This window comes from Ochotona curzoniae, unplaced genomic scaffold (assembly GCF_017591425.1).
Source record: "Ochotona curzoniae isolate NIBS_2020 unplaced genomic scaffold, NIBS_Ocur_1.0 contig_64, whole genome shotgun sequence".
Classification (NCBI taxonomy): domain Eukaryota; kingdom Metazoa; phylum Chordata; class Mammalia; order Lagomorpha; family Ochotonidae; genus Ochotona; species Ochotona curzoniae.
The window spans coordinates 51,060,298-51,083,256 of record NW_024466502.1 but is presented as its reverse complement, the minus strand read 5'-3'; the positions used below and the strand labels follow the sequence as shown (position 1 = coordinate 51,083,256).

At 40.3% G+C, this 22,959-nt stretch overlaps 1 pseudogene; it reads left to right on the top strand.

Annotated features, from left to right (window-relative positions):
- Positions 1-22,959, top strand: part of LOC121163552 — a 64,636-nt pseudogene that overhangs the window by 38,509 nt on the left and 3,168 nt on the right.

Below are 22,959 nucleotides of genomic sequence, written 5' to 3'. Positions count from 1 at the left end.
TTCTTCTGGGTCTCCTACCGGGTGCAGGTGTCCAAGGCTTTGGGCCATCCTTTGCTGCTTCCCCAGGGCATAAGCAAGGAACTGGACTGCAAATGCAGCAGCCAGGACATGAATCAGTGACCATATAGGTTACGGGCACCTCAGTCAGAGGATTGGCTTGCTATGGCCTCCTCTCGCCGTTTTTAAAGCTGTTTGGATGTTGTATGGCATAACTGATAACCTCTTGATTAGGAGATATCCAGCAGGAAAGCAGGAGAGTCAGGCCTTCATTTTGAATTGGTTGCTTTACCTGTTTGAAGACTATCACTTCTAGTGCCTCAAAATTCTTTGATTTTTTAAAATAAAAGTTGCTATCTAAGACTGAAAAAAAATCCATGTATAAATTACAAGTCAATTGGCCTAAAAATAATTTGACATGCCACCATCATCCACAGTGATTCTACTATCAAATAAAAGAATGCAGTGTTCTGGGGAAGACTGGAAACCATTTCTGGGACTCCCATTATGCATCTGGTGGGCCCTTTGTCTTCCACGCTTACTAAGTAAGTAGCAAGAACAGAATTCAGGCAGCCTCAGGTACCATTCCTACTGCCACGAACTCTGTGTGATTTGGGATAAGATTAAACCTGCCTTGACTTCATCTATTTCATCTTCAAAATGGGAAGAATAAGACTTTACTGCATTGTATTATTGCCAGAACGAACTAAAGCAGTGCATGAGAAAGTGCACAATTAAATGTTCCCATTAAAGTAAGAATTCTAAATATTGATTGAAGACAAGCAAGGCCTAAAAACACTTCACCAAAGTCTTGTTCTTATCTTAATTTAACAATTAATCTCATTACTAAATTTTGATATTAATGATTAAGATAATCACAAATTCTTATGATGTGTCAGACACGGTGTTCTGAATTGTAGTTTCTTTGTCTCGTGAAGCCCTCATAAGGGCCTAATATGACACTTTTACTGAGAATGTAACGACCTTACCCATATTCACACAGCTAGGAAGTGATGGAGTAAGAATTTTAACCTTACCCTACTACACTCTAAATCTCATGGTTTAAGCAATTTGCTCTTTGTTCTACTTGATTTTCATTTGATTTAAGCCTTTCTTTTGGGGAATATGTCTATATCACAATGTGATCCCTCATTTTTGAGATCAATAGTGAATGACTTTTTCTCTTTAGCACTGATTGAAGCAAAATCCGCCTGAACGTCTCCACTCCACGATGTGAAATTAGCTCTGGGGACAGAGAGCCCATTTAGAGCTTGAGACGGGGAGGTCCACAGGGGAAGTGGATAAGCAGAGAACTGACTTACTCTGCACTCTGGGTGATTTTAAACAATCTAAAATAAATGATTATGCTATTTCATGCTACGAGGCATACATCCAGATCCCACTGGGAGTTAAGGGCTTGCTTCTCCAATCTATGGTGACCTGTGCCCATAGATGCTATTTCATACCGCCAACCCCCATCCCCAGGTGGAAACTGCTTTCCTGGGAGGAGTCCATATTCAATGACTAGAGGATACAAGATAAAAAAGTTCTGCTTTCCACGTTGTGAAAACTCTGAAGGGCTATCCCCTTGTCAGAGTCCCTGCAGGTTCCTTGTTGTGACCCCACTGCAATTCATCTTTGCCCTCAAGTCCTGCCACTGGGCACTTGGAGTTCCCTGAGGAACATTTCTGGGAAAGGATAAGAAACTGAGTTTGGTTCATGGGTGAATTTGCTGTCCATGGTGAGTAGGAGCATGAAAATCAGTTAGAGCTGCAGGGTTCCCACACAGGATTGCTTTGAAATCCTGTGGAAAGGGACAACCCTCACAAGGGAATAATCTGCTGACCATTCATAGCCAAGCCCCAGTCACATGGACACGGCTATAGATGCTGCTTCCACAGGAGGCATTTCAAAGTTACACAACAAAGCAGGAAAGTGTTAGACCACTGGGCACACTAATCCGATCCTTTGCTGGCAGGGTGTACAATAAAATTACATGAAAAAAATAGGGACCTCAATAAGCATGCATTATTTTATTTTTGCAAATTTGAGATAATCTTTTAAAGAAATGTATTTATTTTTGTTTGAAAAGCAGAGTTACAGATGGAGAACAAGAAACAGAGATCTCTGCAGCTGATTCACTCCCCAACTAGTTGCATTGGCCAGAGCTGGACCAGTTGAAAACCAGGATCCAAGCTTCCTCCAGTTCTCCCACATGTGTACAAGACCCAAGTACTTGCACCACCTTCTTCTGCTTTCCCAGGGCATTAGCACGGAGTTGGATTAAAACTGGAGTAGGTGGAATTCAAACCATTACTCATATGGGGTGCTGGTGCCACAGGTAGAGGCTTAGCCTCCTGGGCCAAGATGCCTAGCCCAACATTTTTATTTTATATTAAATTAAAGGCTTATAGCTCCACTAAGTAGGAAGTTCAACAAAGTGAAAAAAAAATTAACAGCGCTCTAAATGATCATTAAATGAAAAGATATTCAGAAAAAATGGTTGAGAAAGAATGGAAAGCACAATGATAAAGATATATAGAGCTGTGATAGGGAAACAGGAAAAAAGCATCTGCTGCTGCCTGGCATACCCAGGAGGATATGGGCAGTTTCTGGGAGGAAGTTGTGCCTACAAGAAAAGAAGAGGATAACTCCTCACAAATTGGGGTGGAAATCGAGAACTGGGGCGTGTGGGGGAGTGAGTGGGCATGTTGCATTCTTGAAGGCCTCAGACATTTGGAGAATGGCTTTATAGTTAGGTACAAGTTTAAAATGGGTATTCTGGCAGCAGGATGAGGAATGGCTTGCACTGATCATTGATCTAGGCCCTCAGACTCCTGCAGAGAGAATGCATCTGAATCCTGTCTCTACTGCTAATGATGTAGGACTTGAGATGTGTTATTTGGCCCGTGTAAGCCTCAGTTTTCTCACCTGTAAAATAAGTATAATGATAACACCCACTGATACAATTTTTTGCAGATTAAATCAGAAAATTCATAGAAGGGGATTAGCTCAGTGTCTGGAACTAACACATGTTCAACATTTAGCAGTTATTTATATTTTTAGAAGGCATGAAATAGTGTAGAAGTGAAGGAGCTTGAGAGGAGGGCAGCTGCCACCTGCCATGAAGGCACCTGAAGTGTTGAATTAAAGAAAAGCTCCAGGGTTGTTTAGGACAAGAGGATGTGCGTACAGTTGATGCTAGCTTGTGTATTTGGACTCTGCTCTCATTCATTCATCCATTCATTCATTCATGTCATTCAATATGTATTTTCTGACCATTTCTCTGTATTGGTCTGTGCAGCAGGATATAGCTGTGACATATAGCTGGGTGCTCAGTGGTCTCTTCTCAAGAACTCAAGCCTTGTAAAGTCAAACAACCTGACCATCACACCAGGATGAAAGTGTTTATTTAGCAATATATTCATTACCATCACTGAGAGCTTTAGTATACCGATTCATGTCTTCTTGACAATTAATAGAAAAAAATCCAAAATAATCATATTCTTATTCCTTTAAAAATTACCTGACTACCCTATGTCTGAGTCATTGATAAAGGGCTGGCTTCTTAGGATGGCAACCATAGACAATGGGTTAGTTCTTGGGTCAGTTGATACAAATTTGGGGCCAGAGTTCTATTTTAACATGCGGTTTGGTTATTATTTATCTTTATAGTCAGCCTCTTTTCAATTAGAAAATGCTCATAATGGCTTTGGTGAGTGTTGATGAGGTCAAGAGAAATAGGAAGGAATGAAAGGACAGGCTTTGGTACAGATAGTGGTGAGGGAGGACTTTGAAGACAGGAGAGTATCTCAAACCCTACCTAGGTATCTTACTGCCTAGATGTCAATCCCAGCTCTGCCATTCTCTGCTAAATAACAGGATAATAGGTACCTATCTCACAGTGTACAGTCTTACACATTATGTTAGTTATTATGTGCAAAGTGATTAGAACAGCTTCTGACATAAAGTAGGCATAGGCTGATGTCACCATCTGACAGTGAATCAGGAGGAAGATCAGGCTTCAGGAAAACATTAAACAAATCTGAACTTTTTCAGTTCTCAGGAGCAAGACTGGTTTGCTATTCTATCTTAAGTTCCCATTTAAGTGTGCATTTACTATTGTTTTGGTTAAATTATCTCCTTTAGCAATATGCATATGTTTCTTACTTATTTAGATCAATTAAAATGTTACATGCAAATTTCATGTTCAACACAATAGGTTTTTTCCCTCGTGCATTTAGTTAAGAGCCAGAGAAAGAGAAATGGAGAGAGATAGAAAGATAGAAGAAGTGAGAGAGAGCTCCCATCTGCTGATTGACTCCTTAAATGCCTATAATAGCCAACTGGGCCAAAGTGGTTGCTGGCACCTGGGAACACAATCTAGGTCTCCCAAAAGATGGCAGGGACCTAGCTCTTCTTTCCCAAGCCTGCCTTAGCAAGAAGCTGAATCAGGAGCTGGAGCTGAGCATAGAACTTGGGCACCACAATGTGGGACATAGGCATTTTAACTAACAGTTTAACAATTAGGCTACTTGTTCATGATATTTCGAGATGTAAACTATAAAATGACTAAATCAAGCTAGTTAACAATTGCATTACATCATATTCTTTTTCTATGGTGAGATAATATAAAATTTATTCTTAGCAAACTATAAGTACACAGTGTATGTTTAACTAAATCAGCATGTGGGCCAATAGATCTCTTGTACCTACTAGTCCAAGCTGAAATTTTGTATTTGTTAAACTGCCCCTTCTCTTCTGCCTCTCTACCTAGCTTTTGGTAACCATTGTTCTACTCTACTTTTGCTGAGTTGACATTTTTAGATTCCACATGCAAATGAGATCATGCAAGATTCACATTTCTGTGCCTAGCTTATTTCAATGAACATAATGTTCTTCAGGTTCGTCCCTATTTTTGCAAATAACAGATTTTCTGTTTTAAAGGTCGAATTGTGCTCCAGTGTGCACACAGATCACATTTCCTTTTCATCCGTGGAGGGTGCTTAGATTGCTTCCACACTGTGGAATGTTGCAATGAAGGTGGGAGTTCAGGAATTACTTTGATAAATTTATTTCATTTCCTTTGGATATATACCCACAAATAGGATTGCTGGATCATATAACAGTGCAATTTTTATGACTCTCCATACTATTTCCATAATGACAGCAATTTGCTTCCCTTTTAATTTGTAATAGTTACTTTAGGATCTGTGTAAGAAATTAGCAACTCTTAGGCAAACAGCAATATTTATGTGGAAAATTAAAATTACCAGAGCAATGAGTAAAACATAAATGAGTAAAAAAATGATTGACCATTTTAATCATAGTTTGTATGTTTTTAGTGGTTTATAGTTCACAAATAATTTTATGTTGGTAAGAATTTGGACAAATAAAATAGTTATATTTGACTGCTAATGAACACAAGGAATGCACACTGAATTCAAAGTCATTCAATTCTCCTTGGCACATAACTCTCAGTTAATTAACATTCTAATACTTTCAATGTACACTGATGCTCCTGGCTGCATTTCTAGAAGAGAATTGATTTAGTTTTCAGGAATGAATCACAAGCATTAAATAATAATGAATTATTTACTACACTAGAGTCTTAGAAAAACACCACGTCTAATTTATATTTATTTGCTTTTACATAGGATCTGCTTTAAACCTTTTTATTCATGAAATGAAATCTAAGGAATATATGTAAATGTGTGATTTTTTAAATAGATCAGTCGTCTATATTTTGATCATTTTACTTTAAGATAAAGAGAGGGAAAGGATGTAGTAAAATCCAAACAGAATCTCTAATTTCACATCCCTGTTTATCCATGCAAACTGCAGTCTTTTATCAAGGAAATGAAAGAAATCTCATGAGTCATTCCATGCACGGTTGAGTGAACTGCTACCTCTAGCATGAATAACTTTGCTCAGGAAATAAACAAAGATTTGTTGCTCACTGGAGCATCATAAGTTCCTCTAACAATCATAAATACAAATTAAAGATGTAATGAGCAGGAATTTGTTCTACCACCTTAAGTATAACCAGAGGATGATCCATTTTAAAAGGAACTTAACTACCTACAGAATAAAGGGCAAAATAAAGCTCTGCTTTTCTACTGGGACCCTTGTGTTAAGCTGAAGAACAAACGGCAATGAACCATCAACTGCCTTTATTAGTAGCAAAAGGGAGCCAGGCAAGATTGCAAAACAAAGTGTGCGATCTGATGCATTCAGAGAAATAGACCGGTGCACCTGTGGTTTGAGAGTTTCAGTTGAGAAAGAAGTGAACTTTGGTCAGTCTCGTTTTCACCAGAGGATTTGCTGCCTTGTGTCCTCAAATCTCACCCAAACATTTGGAGCTGCCTTTCCCATGGTCCAATTAAAAGATTTTTCATGGTGGGAAAAACTTTCTGGTCAAGATTTTCCAAGCACTTCTTATTCTAAAAGCTAAAAAGCTTTGGCTGACTTTCTCAAAACTTTTTAATGATAAGCAGATACTATCATCCTTTGATTCTCCAGAGTCAATCACCAAAATACATTAAGCATCCCAAAGAAATGATTGTCATGACTTTTGCTCTTGCCTGATCTTTTGGTTTTACTGGACCACTAACACCTCTGGATAGCCACCACTTTGATTGTTGTTTGTTTTTAGGACCAATGTGTTCAAACCACAATTCATCTCCTGCTATAATTCCTCAAAAAATGCTTCAAACTTTTGATGCCATTTTAGATCTCCATTGGAAATTCTATTCTTAACATCTAACCTGGGCACAGTAGTTTTGCAATCTAACAAGCATACAGTTTTCTTCCCCTTCGGTTTTTTTTTTGTCAAGAGTTGTGTAAACTCAGCCAACTTCTATGTAATGGTCCTTGCTATTGTTTCTGCTGGTTTCATCAGTCCTCTTCAGTCAGGACATCAACAAGATAAACTTTTCCTCCACAAATTGACATGAATGACCAGCTGGTATAAACTTTAGCTTCTATGTTGTCTTATTCTTTCTTAAAATGAACTATTCATTTGTAAATTGTATTTATTTGAGGCATTGTTCTTATAAACTTTTTATAAAGCATCAATGATTTCTGTCACCATTCTTCCACCAAAGTTTCATAATAAACTTGATGTTTGTTCTTGCTTCAATCTCAGCAGAATTCATGTTGCATAAGTTCATGATAGGGGCTGTTTTCAAAGTGGAAAATCTTTGCCTTCTTAGTGCCTGAAAGTAGATGATATTCACAGATGTTATAAGTTAGCATAAGTTTATTTTGTTGCAAAAAAAACTGTGAAAAATATGCATGTATTTTTCCATAAAATGTATTTTCTGTGGATCACTTGAAGTCCTGTAATAATGACATAAATGCATGTTTTAATGGCCTTGTCAGCTAATTCCTTTATCATTTCAGGGTCTATTTGTTCTAACCAATTTTTTTTCTGATCTTTTATAATTACCTGCTTGCTTTGACTTTTTTCTACATTTCTTTTCTGAAATTTTATATCTAATTTTTTAATTAGATGTCAGTCATCATGGATTTATATTGATAAATCGTGGGTTTAGTTATGTTCCTTTGAAGCAGGCATGTTAAAATTGTTTTCTGACAAAAGTCATTTGGGTATTTATGACATCAGCTGTGGGCCTCTTCTGAGTCTCCTGCATAAGTGTAGGGTTCCAATAATTTGGACCACCTCAGCTACTTTCCCAGGCCATAGGTGGGCTCTGGATGGGAAGCGAAGCAGCTGGGACACAAGCAGTGCCCATATGGGATGCTGGCACTTGCAGATAGAGGATTAGCTTGTTGAGCCATCATGCTGTCCTCTTCACCCCTCCTCTCCCTTCCCCGTCTCTCTGTTGGTAACTCTGTCTTTCAAGTTGAAATTTTTTTTTAAAGTTAAGTGTTTATAAAACTAAACCATTATTCTTTAAATATATATGAAGACCTCAGCACTGATATAGTTTGATACTTCTTCTGTCTGCATTCTTTTATTTAATTTGAGACTAATAATTCATTTATGACACTATGGAGCTTAGAGATTGTGCCTCAGTAATTCACCAATTTTAAAGGACTTAAGAATCATCTCAGAGATGTATTGAAATTATATCCCTGGGACCAACCAAAGCATTCTGATTCATTAAGTTTTGACTCAGGATTGAGGCAGACTAGGAGTCTGATTTTCTAGCAGCTAAATCAAGAAATTGTAGAGTAAGGGTCCCAGCCACATTTGGGGAGCCATTGATTTAGCCCTTTCCTGGCTTGTATACTTTCCACTGCCATCTGTTCTTTTGTTGCTAGCAGAGAAGCAGAAGAAGTATTAGAACTCCAATCGCCTTGCATCCTGTGAAGAGCTCTGATAAACATGTCATGGAGGAAGTTGATGTTACTTTTTGACTTAATGTATTCCCAGGCTATCCAGCTTCAGAAGTCCCTGGAAAATAAGCGAGCCGGTAATACCAAGGAAGTACCACTCAGACGCATTTGAGTTCAGTGAATGGAAACAGCTTTATCAGGGTTTTTTTGTTTTGTTTTGTTTTGTTCTGTTTGCTGTGTGTGGTCAAGCTTGACTTCAATAGCAGGTGTTTCTGAGATAATCTCATGGTCAATTGAAACATAGAAAATTTAAGCTTCATGAAATTGATGGCATATTGATCCAACTCTACAAAACAAATAGTAATGCTGATTGTAGCTCTCATTTAATTTTTTAAATCAAGGAGCTGAGATGCCCTCTAAATATATTTTTAAAATTCATCTGTTATATATAACTACGTGTGTGTGTGTGTGTGCATGTGTGTGTATGACATCAGAATCAGAATGACAGTCAACCTTACCCAGAATCCTTTGCCTTATGTAGGAAGGAATGAAAACTGCTAACAATCTGGGTGATTGAATGGGAAATTAATGAAATAAGTTACTAATGTTTTCTTTATCATATCGTCATCAAAAGCTCAGTGCAGATGCCTTCCTGTTTCAGTTAGAAGATGCAATCTACTCCGGCTTGAGCAAGCACTGAAACCCAGGACAGTGTGACAATGTAGCAGCCTGGACTCCTACACAGGTTTCAGTTTAAAACCAACTGAAGCTTCACAAAAGTGCACAGGAATTTAACCTCATCATGAGTCTTTTATCTTGTCTGGAAAACCAAGAATATAAAAATACTTATCTTTAGGAATTCTCTGAATGTTAAGTGTGGTTTTGCTGCTACAGAATAAGCCACCAACAGGTATGTGTCTTTGATTAATCATAATAATGTATCCAGTCCATACTTCTGCAAACCTCTATGGGAAACTGCTTGTCAAGGTTACATCTTCTTAGGACTAGCAAGCTGCTCCTTACTTGCTGGCAGAATGTGTGAAGTCCCAGGGGAGTTGTTGGAATTTGAAGGAGGCACATAATTTGTGCAGGAACAGTACTTCCCTGGGAGCAATCGGCCAGACAGCAGCTGACTGCTTCCTCAGCATTTCTAGAAGATGAGGAAAGTGAAAACGGTGGTCTTTGCGTCAATTTACTGGCGGCAGAACCTCCCCAATGACCTCACAGACATGGAGATCTGTGCCTAATAAATCAGTCCAAATTGCTGATCCTGTCTTCCTTCTTGAACTGCAGTATTGGCTGAACAAAAGTAAAAGAGAAAACAGAGGACTACTCTCAGGCTGTCTGAAACTGCAACGCCCTTTATGGTTTGCAGAAGTCTTTATGAACACTGATGGACTGATTTCTCTTTATTATCATCTTTCCTAGCAGCCTTGAAAACAGTCAAGAAATATGTTCTGACCTAACATAGGAAGAGATAATCATAGCAAATTTGTGGTGAGAGAAGATCTTTGCTCTTCAGTTCCTTCTAGTAAGCCCTGGAGACCCTGCCTCTCAGGGTAACAGCTAATCTCTATCTATGTACCTGCACAATGAGAAGACTGCATCTATACCACTTGATAACCAGACTTTTGGTACACAGGCATACACTTCTACTTGCCACTCTGGAGAGTCTTAACTCTTATTATTTGTTCTTGGAGGAAACCAGGCACAGAAAGGCAGCAGACAGATAGATCACAGGGACATGGATAAATATGCCTAATTATATACTGAGCTATTCGTGTGACATGAATGACTGTTTCTGAAAGTGATCTGACAGCCAGCGGGAGCTCCCCTATCACAGGCACAGCCAATCTGTGAGCAAACAGGACCTTGCAAAGAACAGCCATAGCCACAGCTCTCCCAGCTGACTCTGCAGCTCTGTGTCTGTGCCCTTGGCTTTACTCAGGAAAATGAGCTCTGTGTTTCAAATCATTACCCTTTTTCATGGGTTGAACATAACTGCTGGCACCCTCTTGTGTCCCTGGGTGTTGTTGATGTTTTCCGGTTTAATTAGTGAACAGCTAGAACTCTTGCACACACAGGCTGAAGGCAGTTCCCCCTCATCTAAAGCACTTGGCCCCACTCTGCATCAAGGGCTTACAAACCTTCCCAGCAAACACTTTCAGCCCCAGAGAGACGCTTTGTCCTTTATTTGTTTGATCCATGTAATTCATTTAAATCAAATCAAATGCTTGTTTGTGCCAAAATTCCTTCGGATAATAAATACTTGGTGAACATTTACTTGTATTCCTTCTAAATTTTATTTTATGTCCTTGGAACCAACAATGAGACACCCCTCCCACTACTTACAAACCATTGTCCCTGTCCACAAAAAAGAATAAAAGATTTCAGTGCTTGATCCAGGATATAATAAATATGGTCTATAACACTTCTCATAAGTGTAAAATGTGTGATCAACCTCTGGCTTAGTTGATTTGGAAAAGAGGCTTTTTTGAAATATTTTGGAAAAAATTTTAAAATAGAGAGTATGTGAAGTGGGATTGGAGTCATGGCTAGAGACATAACAGAGAAGGGTTAGCATTTAACAGTTATTACTGTTATTTTCGCCTACCTGTATTATTTACATTGGTTAACCCAAGATATATGTACTATATTCATGGATGCGAACATTTGAGAAATGTTAGAGAAGATTGCAGAGTTAACTTCTGCTATGAGAGTTAGGAATCTCAACCTAGCAGTAGTCCTGAAAGTCAGAGAACTATTATGAACTAGCAGACAGCCCTCATAGCATGGCATGACACCTCAAGGTTAGCTTTCTAAAACTGCTGCCATTACATAGGTGTCATGGATGCTGACTGACAGTCAGTGGAGTTGCCAATCACTGCCATGGAGCTGAGTCTGGGCTGGGCCACCAAAGGTCTGCAGAGAACTGGGGTCCAGGAGCAGCTGCTTGATTCGGCAGATCCTCCTGGGCCCTGAGCAAGCTAAGAGATTGTGAGTTTAATCAGCCAGAGTCTGGGGACAGCAGTCATCAAGCACAGGGACATCACTCTGGAGACGGGTCACACCAGACTTTAGAGTGGACTCTGTCAGACCGAGGTTATCTCTTTTCTCCAGGGATGTGAGGAGGAATGAGAGCTCTTCTCACCCAACTGGAATCTTACCCAGGGAGGGAAGGAGAGAGGTGACTGGGGAGGCTACCAGAAACACCAAATAGTTTCCTTGTTACATTCTGCACTTAAGCTGAAATGACCCACATACACACAGACAAGCACAAGGGGTCAGGTTAAATTTATACTCGGACATTTGGTTATCAGTGTTCTTGCTAACTATTGAGTAGAGTCTTGGAAGAAATGCTGTATCAGAGCTGCACTAAAGCATCTGGGAAATAGGAAAAAAAATGACAGAAAAAATGCAAAAAGATGTCAGTCTCTCTAGAATGTGTGAGATCCTTCTTCCCCCTTCCCAGTCCCTAGTAACTGAGCATAATTTGCTCTTCTTTCTTTACTTTTCAGCTTTCCTTTACATTTTATTTATGTACTTCTTTTTAATAAGACTTGTCCTCATCTCTTCAAGGATAAAAATGAAAAATCACATTTAGCTAAAAATAAGTGGTATTAAAAATAGCTTAGGACGTTTTTCCAAATTAGACCGAGGCTCGTAATAATCAGGCTGTCAATTGGTTTTGCTCGGAAGAGGCCTCTGTCTGAATTCATTTGGGAAGTAAGTTCTCTGGAAAGTTTAGTATTGACTTTGGGGATGACTATGGAATATGAGAATGATAATAGCAGTGCAGTGGTATAGCTGGTCTGCCGAAAGAGGGCATCAGCTTGTTTTCCTGATTCCTCATGGTGTATGATGGGCCTTTTAGACATCCCCTTGCTTGGAAGGAGTTAGAGGCATCCCATTTTAATTGCTAGCTCATTGTCTCTTTCCACTGGTGTCGCTAAAGGAGAAATGTGTGTAGAATTCAAACGTTCACACTTGGAAGCTGTTAGTACTATGCTCTTCATTTTTGTAAATGCGGCAACTGACTGTTGATGAAAGACAACTTGAGTTTTACTTAAGCAGCAAATGTTGCTTTAGCTATTCCCTTCAATTAAATTGCGACCATCCTGTCCTAGAACACTCTTAGGGTCCTGAGCTTAGCAGTCCAGGAAAATGGCAGACTACACTTGAGGTGATGAGGAGGAGGACTATACTGCTGGTATTTATGCGGTACTTAGAATGTGTCAGGTGTTGTCTGATCATGTCAAAAGATCATCGAGCAAGTACTGTTCATCGTTCTCATAAAGTTAGGAGATTCTGAAGGAATCTTGCCCAGTGTCACCTGCCAGGAAGCCACAGAGCTGGGTAAAAAGTTAAGGATGAGGGTCAAATGACATAGTAGCCTTACACCTAAGCAGTGAAGTCAAGTCAAAGCTCTCTAATACCCTCCCCACTTTTTTTTGTCAGTCTAAGTGCATCAGGATCAAAAACTAAACTGTGCTAAAAGTCAAATCTGCAGAGAAATGCAAGGTCTTGTGCTCCTCAGTCTGACCTTTGCCCCTGTGAGTAGGGACATGGTGAACCAAGGATCCATTCCCTAAAGATCACCAACAGTGAGATGCACATTAAGCAGCACTGAGGAGACAGAAGGTTTGGGAGGGCCTATTGGGGTGGGGTGGGCAGGAAGACTTCTAAACTGTCGTAGGAAAGCTTTAGAGCCCTTTGTACCTATGAGGAGCAAATAACCCTAAAGAATGGTTGAGAGGCAGAGAAAGACGAGTGGTAGGCAGAGAATAGCTACGCTCACCTTATCAAGAGATACCCATGAGGCAGGAGGGGAAGATATTTTTGTTGCAAGGTATTAACCATGCCATCAAAGAGAGAGGAGGGCAGGAATATGTAGGCTAGAGTCAATTATGAGTAAAACCAACCACTCATATTTGTTTATCATTTTGTAGTCAGTACATTCATGTATACAATCACACCAGACTCTCCAGCAATAATTGTTGCAACCTGCAGGTCCTTTTATGTGTGGCACCAATGGAAAGCAATTAGTGTGTATAAATCTGAGGCTGCTTAGACTTCGAAACTAATCATCTCCCAGATGTTCTATTTATTCATTTGTCTTGATGTAAACTGAACATTGTGAATAGAATGGGGGACAGCAAGGGTTACAAACATAAAATACCCTCTGTCACTTCTACATACTGATGCTTGTTTTCCACGGGGCTACACCAGCATTGCTGCTTGCCACAGCTGGCAAATGGGTCACAGAACCTCACTTGGACATATTATTTGTTCATTTTTATAAGGGGAGCACATGGGGAACCCCATGGAGGAGTTTTCTTGTTCTTCCAAGCTGTTGAAAAATGCTCACAGGTTTGGGTCATGAGTGATAATGTAAGTCCCTTGGTAAAACCTGGGTACAGTTAGCTACCAATGATCCATGCTTGTATTAGATGGGGAGAATCATTCTCTCCCACCCATCTGTTAAGTTTCCTTTGAGCTCAGAAGGCATGGTTCTTTTCCCAGCAAAGCAGCAGGGTAAACCATCTTCAGGTTTCAGTTACTCACTGAAATGCTTCCTTCACAGGGAGTAGACTGCATGTTTCTCCTGCATTGCCGTCAAGCCAGATTAACAGCAAGGCAGTAAACAATATGAAGCTGCGATTATTTTACTGGCACACACGGAGCATCACTTCATTAAAACTGGCAGGTTTCCACTCCCAGCTTTATTTACCAAATATTGATGTGGACTGAACAGGCTGTCAGCAAGGGCCCAGTTCCCATCACTGTTGCCTAACAATGGTAAAATGTTCCAGAGACTGCCCTGCCCTAGTTGTGGCCACCTGCAGTGCTTCCTGTTGGGCAAATTTTGGCAGGTCAGAGAGCTGGTAGCCCCCATGAAACCACTTAGCCACCTTAACTCACTTTTCCCATAATTCCTCATAAGTTCCTCCCTTGATCCACAGTTGTCCTGATGATAGTTAGTGCTATTTATGCAAAGGTTTATTATCATACTCATTAAATGTAAAAGCTTACATAAATAAAATAGGGAACTTCCTTGGAAAATGGAATTAAAGACACATTTATTTTGATGCAAAAGTTTTTTAAATCTATGGACACTGTTTTCATAGTACATATTTTCCAAGAACTCTTTGAAGATCACTCACTTGCAAGGATTTCAAGTTTGGGACATCAAAATACATTGATTTTTTCATCCTATTTCTTTCACAAACTTTTTGAAATGCCCTCATATGTGGAAAGGTGTATGCATGAATCACAAAAGCATTCCCATTAGAAGGGAAACTATAGGCCAAAATTAAATAATCATATTTAAAACTGACAGTGTTGTTACTCTATTTGGTTCCTGACACATGAAATGTTTGCCCTTCTTACCTTTGCATATTTCAATTTGAGCAAAAACCCACCTCTTCCTTTGGAATCAAAAGCTAACATCTTAAATTTGTACCTGTGGATGGGGAGGTTTTCTCATGGCCTATGTAGACAAAACATACTTCCCAGGGGCTTTAGGAAAATGATTTCAAGATGTCTTGTTTTGTTCTGGGAGAGGGCACCTAATGAGTACATTTAAATAATCATTGAGTATGTATATTCAATACATATTATGATATTTCATCCACTACCTTTCAGCACATAGACTATCAATCCGAGACATTTTCCCAAGTGGCTTAAAATCTTTTATGGGAGAAAAAAATAATCTCTACTCTCACCTTTAAATCACCCTGTTGGTGAGTTTCAGAGCATTTTCACAACACTTGTCCATGGTGCTATTGAAACAGACAAAGATGGTTTCATTTTTCTCTTTGGCAAAGAAGCCAGGCTCTACCTAGGTTGTGCTGTTGGTTGTTAATGGAAAAAGCACCAAAATTTCTCTGTAGAACTCAGGACAAGGTAGCTATCTGCTCTTAACTTCAGTTACCTCACCTGTGACAGAATCAGGAAGTAAAAACTACCTGTTTAATAAAGCAATATTTGTAAGGTGCGTAGCACCAATCTAGAACACAGCAGGTGTCTAACAGACAAGCTATACTTAGACCTTAGAAGTTGTTCTTACCAGGGAAATCCACTCTTGATTCTTAGCTATTTCTGCTGTTATGGAAATAATGATGCCATAGTGGACCTGCTCTCTTGCCATTTTTCTGAGGTAATATTAGTATACCCTTGGCATGATCAATGGATTTTTGTTGTGAGACAATTAAATTGGTGTAGTGAACAGGACCTCTCTTTCCCTTTTTTCAGTCCATCCATCCCTACAAATGCACATTATTGTGTGTGTATATGTGCATGCACACATCTCTATAGATACTCCCAGATTCAATGTCACTTCAGTCCTGGTCAAGTTGCTGCACAAATGGAGACAGGTAACTCAGGAAGATGTCTCCCTGCAGGAGACCTGTGGCACTTGAGCGGTTGCTAGGTACTCTCCCCAGCAATGTAGAGAGTTAAGCTGAATCTTTGCTGAATCCCTCAGGAATGTTTGTTCGCAATATGGCAGTTTAGCAATAAATTGGGAAGGCTAATTAAATTGATCCTTGTGGTGGGGTTGACCACGGTGGGAGAAGGAAGCCAATATGTTGGGAGGCCAAAGAGAGGCACTCCTATCTCTGCTTCTGCCTCTGAATTCTCAGGAAAGGCTGTGTTTTTCAAGAAGAATTTGTGTGGTTTGGGGAAGTGATAAAAAGTGGTAGTGGGTTTCGTTGGGAAAATTCCAGGCTTTGGGGAATTTTTAAGTATAATGAAATAGATGGAGTATAATGGAGAAGAACATGGCTGTGCTAACTGCCAAGAGGCTAACATGAGAATTCATAATACAACCCCATTCAGTTGCTGAACTCTGAATCTAACAGATGTTTTCCATGAAGTTGCTCAGTCCTGAGAATTTGGCAAACAAACCATTTTCGGTTCTAACTAGTAAATACTTACGGAGCACTTCATCTATGCTAGGCATGGTACTGTCTAGAAGAGTATAGTAGTAACAGAAGTACAAGAGCCCTGTCTGCGTGGAGCTCACAGTCTAGTGGAAGATAGAAACTGAATAAGCAATGAGAGTGTGTTGAGCATTGTAAAAGGCAAATACATAGATTCAGACATCAAGGAGTACTTGAGAAGCAAAACATCCTGTTTTTATCAGGATGAACTCTGGATCCATTAAATACTGACTCTGCTATTTGTTAATTATATGAAGATCTTTCAAACGTTCGTGGAAAATGTATACTATAAAATTGTGCATGGACTTCAAAATGTTTTGTGCCAAAAAATTATCTTTTAATTATAATGTCCCATGAATTGCTTGAAGTACATCCACACATTTAGGTTGAACCACTTTTGTAAAATACAGGGGCAAAAATAATAACAGTATTTATTGAATACCTATAAGAGATAAGTGGATTGTTACATATAAATAATAAAATCAGTGTTTGACATGCAGTCAATACTCAATTACATAAGTTTCTGCATTGGATTCTTCCATGATCTAGTGGGTCAGTTTAAGAAAAATGTGCTTTTAACTGCAGCATGGTGACTTCAGAAGGGAAAGACAAACCACTTTAAGACTCAGCTAAGGTTACTTTTATCCCTGACAAGGTCTTGAGGATAGATTTTTGCTGAGAACTAGGGCAAAATCCCAGTTGTTATCTTTTATGCAGAAACAAAATCAACCAGGTCCAATTTTCTGACAGTCAAGCAAGAAGTACAATTTTGAATGTGAGGCCAACCCTGCAATCTTCAGAGCAGTTGAATAATCCAAAAATACCAATGGAAAGCCATTAACATGAGCAAGTGCAATGGGCAATATTCAAGAAATTGGTGTCAAGGGCAGGGCTCACTGAATTCTCATCCTAAATGTGACCAAAGGCATTTTTTAGAGGGAACAAAGGGTAATTAATAAAGATGGGTTATTGTTCTTGGCAGTGATTCTCAAGACACTCATGGGGGAGATGAAGTGGTGTTGACTAAGCCTTGAAGCTAAGCATTGATGAGGGTACCAGAAACCATCCGCACAGCAACAAATACTTCTCTATCATCTTGTAAATGGAGAGAGCAGAAATCTGTCAGCCTTTGAGTCTAAAGTTAGCAGAGTGCAAGCACAGTGTTTCTGAAAAGGAGGCAGCACCTTAGGGCAAGGAATTCAGAGGAATGCTAGGACACCCAACAGAGCTGCACAGCACCCAAGGCAGCCAGCAATTGCTGAGACTAGAAGTCCAAATTTCCACGTTCCAATGTAGAGTTCTAAGCATTTGCCTCCAGTTTTCGTCATTAAGAAGAATATGATAGATTCAGTGACATTGTAGGCTTCACAAGGACCTGAGACAGAAGTTAAACACAAATCACCTGCTCTGTACACAAAGCAGATTAAGTCTGGAGAGCTTCAGCATGTACATGGCAGAGCAGACTCAGAAACTCAGGTGCCACTTGTGGTCCACTCCTCCTTCTGATATCTTGCTTGACATCTCTAGGAAGATTTTTGTACCATTGCCAGGTTCTGAGTTGATCGTTAGCAACTTGAAAGCAAGGGCCTCTTTTGCGGCGAAATTCACAGTCAATTGATGCATTCTGCAGCATGGTTTGTTTTGGGCTACTTGATAGCTGATGGGAGTCAATGTTTAGGGTTGCATGGTTCTAACAATTAGGCTTTTCCGTGGAACAGCCTTCCCCCTCCACTTTTCCTCAGCCAGGATCCCCTCTCATCAGCATATCTGCCCAGCTTCAGATCAACACAATTGCAGAACTGCCCTGTTCCTCTCTCAGGCAGACCAGACATACCTCCAGCTCCAGCTGCACTTGAGACACATTTCTCACAAAACACGGCTCTTAACTTCATTTTTCATTGTTTTACCTAGCTTCCCATCAGCTCCCTGGGCTCAGGGACCAGGAGTTTCCACTGTTGCCCAAAATCTTGTCTACTTGTAAAAGGGTAGCCCAGCCCTCTGCTGAAAGCCCCCAGCTCAAAAAAGCAGATGAGGTGCTAGGGACGTGTGTGGTCCCCTTCTGTTTTCCTTCATTGTCTTTATGACTCAGAATGGAGGGTCCTAAACTGAGAGGGAGGGAACATTGTGACAGTAGGAAGCTTGGAGAGAGTGAGGATGGAGGGAGTGAGATGCTGAGATGTTTGTCTAAGAAGGCAGGGAGAAGCTGGAGTTGGGATGGGTAGTGACATCTCTAAGAGATTTTCAGGTCTACTTGAGATTAGGGATCACTGATTTCAAATAAAACCATCAGGAAGACTGGGTGATTCTATATGCATTCATTTGCAGCTGATTGAAAGTCAATTTTAAAGCTATTTAGGATTTTGCTGAGAAAGGGCCACTTGGGAGAGAAAGGCAAAGATATGATGGGAGAAATGCCAAGACTTACTCTAACAAGGGCCCAAGGGAATCTTTACTGGATTGGATGGAAGGAAGAAATGAGGCAGTTAGAAACAGCAGGGTCCACACGAGGGTTAAAGAGCTCCGGAGACAAGCCTGTTATTGGAGGAAGCGAGTGGAAAGTTGGAAGGAAGCATAAGTTCCTAGAGGATTGTCTCCTTGGAGGCTGAGGTGGAAAGTTCTATTTCAGTATTGCAGCCAAGAGTAACGTGGCTGTGGGTTCACAGGTCAGGAACCGAATGACCCTGAGTCTATGCTGGGGGGCCAGCAAGGCTTTTTTCCTCACTATCAGGCTCTCTCTGTCCCCTGTTTCTCAGCCTACTCCCATGCCCATTCCAGTGATAGCAGGAGAGAACCAGCAGGTCTCAGCCTGAGACTGCAGAGGAAACACGCTGCTGAGGGCAGGCTCAGGGTCCTGGAGCAAAGGAGGGGAGGCTCGGCAGGAACCAGACTTCAACCCCGTCACTGGCTTCCTAGCTAAGTGTCACTCACCTTCTTTTGTACATCAGGAAGTTACTTTAAGTTCACACAGCATGTAGTATTTATGGGGTGCTGGGATTTAACAGCAGTTCCTTCAGACTGTTGTGAGTGAGGAAATTGGGACACTGCAAAACATCCCCATTCCAACTGAAACAGATCCAGTATTTATCCATACAGTTGTTCAAGTTGGAATCTTTCCTACTGATCTCCCAAGATTCTAAGGCCAAAAGTGCTAAATAGTTCACAGCAGTGGTTTCCTAGAGCTAGGTTGTTCCTGGAGCTGTGCTTGCTTTGTGAAAAATGACAGAATAAAGAAAACATACTCTTTACAGACTCAGCAGAGGAATGGTTGTCTCTTACCCTGAGTATGTCCTTTACTTTAGGGACATTTGCTATTGATACCCTTTTATATTTGGTATTAAAATAATTACACGATAGGATTTAGCTTGTTTCAATGTCCTTTATTGGGAAAGAGGCACAGAACCTAGAGGAAATGAGACATGAATTCACAGCCAAATTGAATTTATTATAGATGAACAAATTTGCAAAGGGTGATCAACTGTTGGCATGTAGACAATGGGAAAACATGGCAGTGGTCCAGTGCTTCATCAGGGTGAGTCTAGCGCCTAAGGGTCTTAGGATTAGGGTTAGGGTTGAGCTGAGGTAGCTTTCCCCCAAGCATTTTCTATGTGGTAGATCTTGCTCCCTGGTGGCTGGGTGGTTGGACAGGAACACAGAGGGTTGGAACAATACAAGGTAGGGAACAATACAAGACATGAGGTAGACTGATCTTTTTTTTTTCTTTTTTATTTAAGAAATATTTATGTATTCATTTTATTATTCCATGATAGAGTTCTGTAGACTGTGTGATTTCTCATGCCCCTCCTCAAGTCTTTACTGCCCCCCACCCCTACAGTTTTCCCCATGTCATTACAATAGTATAGTCCTTCAAAATCAGTGTAAGTCCATCGTTCTGCTGTTTGTCTCCTGACATTGTAGGCATGGACATTGATAAAGAGTCCAGCATCATATTGTCAAGATACATTCCATGAGCTAGACTTCTCTTTTGGCATGCAGGGCAAGAGTCCCTGAGGGGACTGCCTTTGTTTACCATCCCAGGAGCATGTGGCTAAGCCTCATGTTCCTGCTTTATCTTTGTAACTAGACGCTTAGCTCTCAGTATGTTTTTGGCCTGACTGCCAATCTCTGAGATTAAGAGTCTGGGATTGACTTGTGTAGAGAAACCAGCCCATGGGAACCAGCTACAGGAAAGGGAGTTGCTCATACCCAGTTGCCAAAGCCCCTGAAGAGTCCACTCATGTCGTCCTTCCTGTGTGTGCAGATCAATGCCTCAGTTGGCTTTCTCTAGCATTTACCCTCCAAGGAGATTCACAATTGGCATGTTCTGTCTCATGCCCTTTAATACCAGGAGGCTAAAGCATCTATACTGCCTGACCCCAGGGCAGGATCTGCCAGCTGGAATTTCCAGAAACTTCAAAGAAGGGACATGGAAATTCTCAAGGCTGCTGCTTGTTGGGGATAATGAACAGGCTCTATTGCTTCCCATTAAAGGTTTGTGTACTGATGGCACAATTGTGAGTGTGCTCTCAGGGGTTTCCATGGGAAGTCAGTCAGTAGACCCACAGTAATCAGAAGTTTCCACACAGGTAACCCAAGGTCAGGGAAGTGTTGTTTTCCTGAGTCAGCTCTGGAACACTATGTTGGCCTTGCTGGTTGGGGCGTTGGGAGGGTTATCTCTCACCCTTGATGCTCATGTTGGCAAGGTCAGAGAATGATGAAATGACTTCTGCTAAGAGAAGGTCATTGAGTAACAGCTGTCTTAATGGTCTTCTTAAAACAAATTTCAGTAGGACTTGCTGATCTCGAAAGACTTTGTCCTATTTTAGCTTTTATACTTGACATCATTTTCTTGCCTTTATTGAAATCAGTATTTTTTCTTTTCCTTTCTCTTTCTGTCCAGGCCTCTTTCTGTTCAGTCTGTTCACCTGACACAATGTAGTGTGGCAGTTATGAACCTCTGCTATGCATTTCTGGGATTCTCATGCTGCCAATCACCCATAATGATCCATATTTGGCCCCTGAATACATTATGAATTTCACAGAAAATACTTTGCTCATTTGTGAATAGGAGTGACCACAGCATTCACCTCCCTAGTGTTGTTCAGGGGGTGGGAGGACTAGATGAGAAAGTACCCAGGGGTCACTGCCAGTGCTTACCTCATAGAATGTGCACAATGCATGTGTACTGTTATCATCACCTGGGAAAGGAGCAGAAGGTACAGGAAATGTAATACAGAGAATCATGTCACAAGAATCTACTAAACGTGGACAGCTGTCTTGTAATGACGTGGCAAGCTGCAGCTGAAGTCTTGGCCACCCGGGGCCACTGGTTTGCATCATTATTTAAGGTAGGACTTAGCCACCTGTCTTCTGGAAGTCCTTCCTGGGATTTCCAAGCGTGAGACAACCTCCAGATGACTGTCCCCTTTCGCTTGCCCACACTAACAACTTAACCAGGGACACCAGATCAATAAGACAGATAGTAACCTTTAGAGGAAAGTTGGGGATTTTTGTAAACCACTTTAAATGCACAAAGTCATAAAGTGTTCTTGCGATCTGAGGGGAAAAAAATGAATGCTGCTCTAAAAAACCTATACTTTATTCAACATACACAAATAGGAATCCTCTCTCTCTCTCTATATATATATATATATGCTACTATATATATATATATATATATATTGCTAAAACGGGTGAGCCTTCATGATAGGATAATTTAATTCATTGCTTAGATTCAGCAGCCAAGTTTTCCTTTGAATAGTAATGGAGTAACTGAGAAGAAAAGTCACATTTGCTAACAAGTAAATGATGCCTGAGCTACAGTGGTCCTATGATGGTTCAGAATATATAACAGGCTGACTCCATGCACATGTGCAAGGCCTGAGATGAAACACCTTTGGAAAGCTTTGATGTGGTAGATGACCTTGAGCAAGAATTGCATTCCTTATGCGGGTTCCCATTAGCAGAATTGTTCACTAATCTGAAAACTCACTGGTCCCCGGCTTCAATATCATCCAGAAAATTTCACCAGAAAACGGCATGCTGGTGACATTTGTTCACTAGCCCAAAATAAGTCAACGCTTTAATTTACCCTTAGTGCTTTTATCCTTCTTTGAGAATGTTGACATTAACTTTTAAAGCAAGTGAGTTTGGCTCACATAAAATCATTGCAGATACAAAACTCTAATCAATAAGCTTTTACTGTGAAGAAATGCTTTCTTTCCAAAGAAACTGCAGCATCTTCACATCAGTGAAATGCCAATAAAATGGCCCTATCAAATGATATAAAGCTTAGACTTGCTGTTTGATTTGAAAAGGCTTTGCAAGGTAAAAAAAAAAACAGTGAAAAGATCAAGTAAATGGAACTTCAAACACTTTATCTAGAACTCTATATGGTTTAAAGAGAGGATTGAGTTGGTAACCCACAGGGAAAAAAACAGGGCTTTTTTTCTTTTCCTAAACTGATACTCAGCAAATCATGTGTTCTTTTAGGACTTAAAAAATGGGAAATCTGAAAAAAATAAGATAGTTTATTTTAACTACAGCATGAAAAATCCAAAAATAACGGACAGGTTATTATTTCTGTGGGTTATCTGTAACAAAATGGAACTGTGGTCATATCATGTAGGGAATCCTCATATTAACTTTCCAGAGCACATTAGCATAAAAACTTTGAAGGACTCCATAGAAAGGTTGCTTAACTCTGACCCAGATTTGC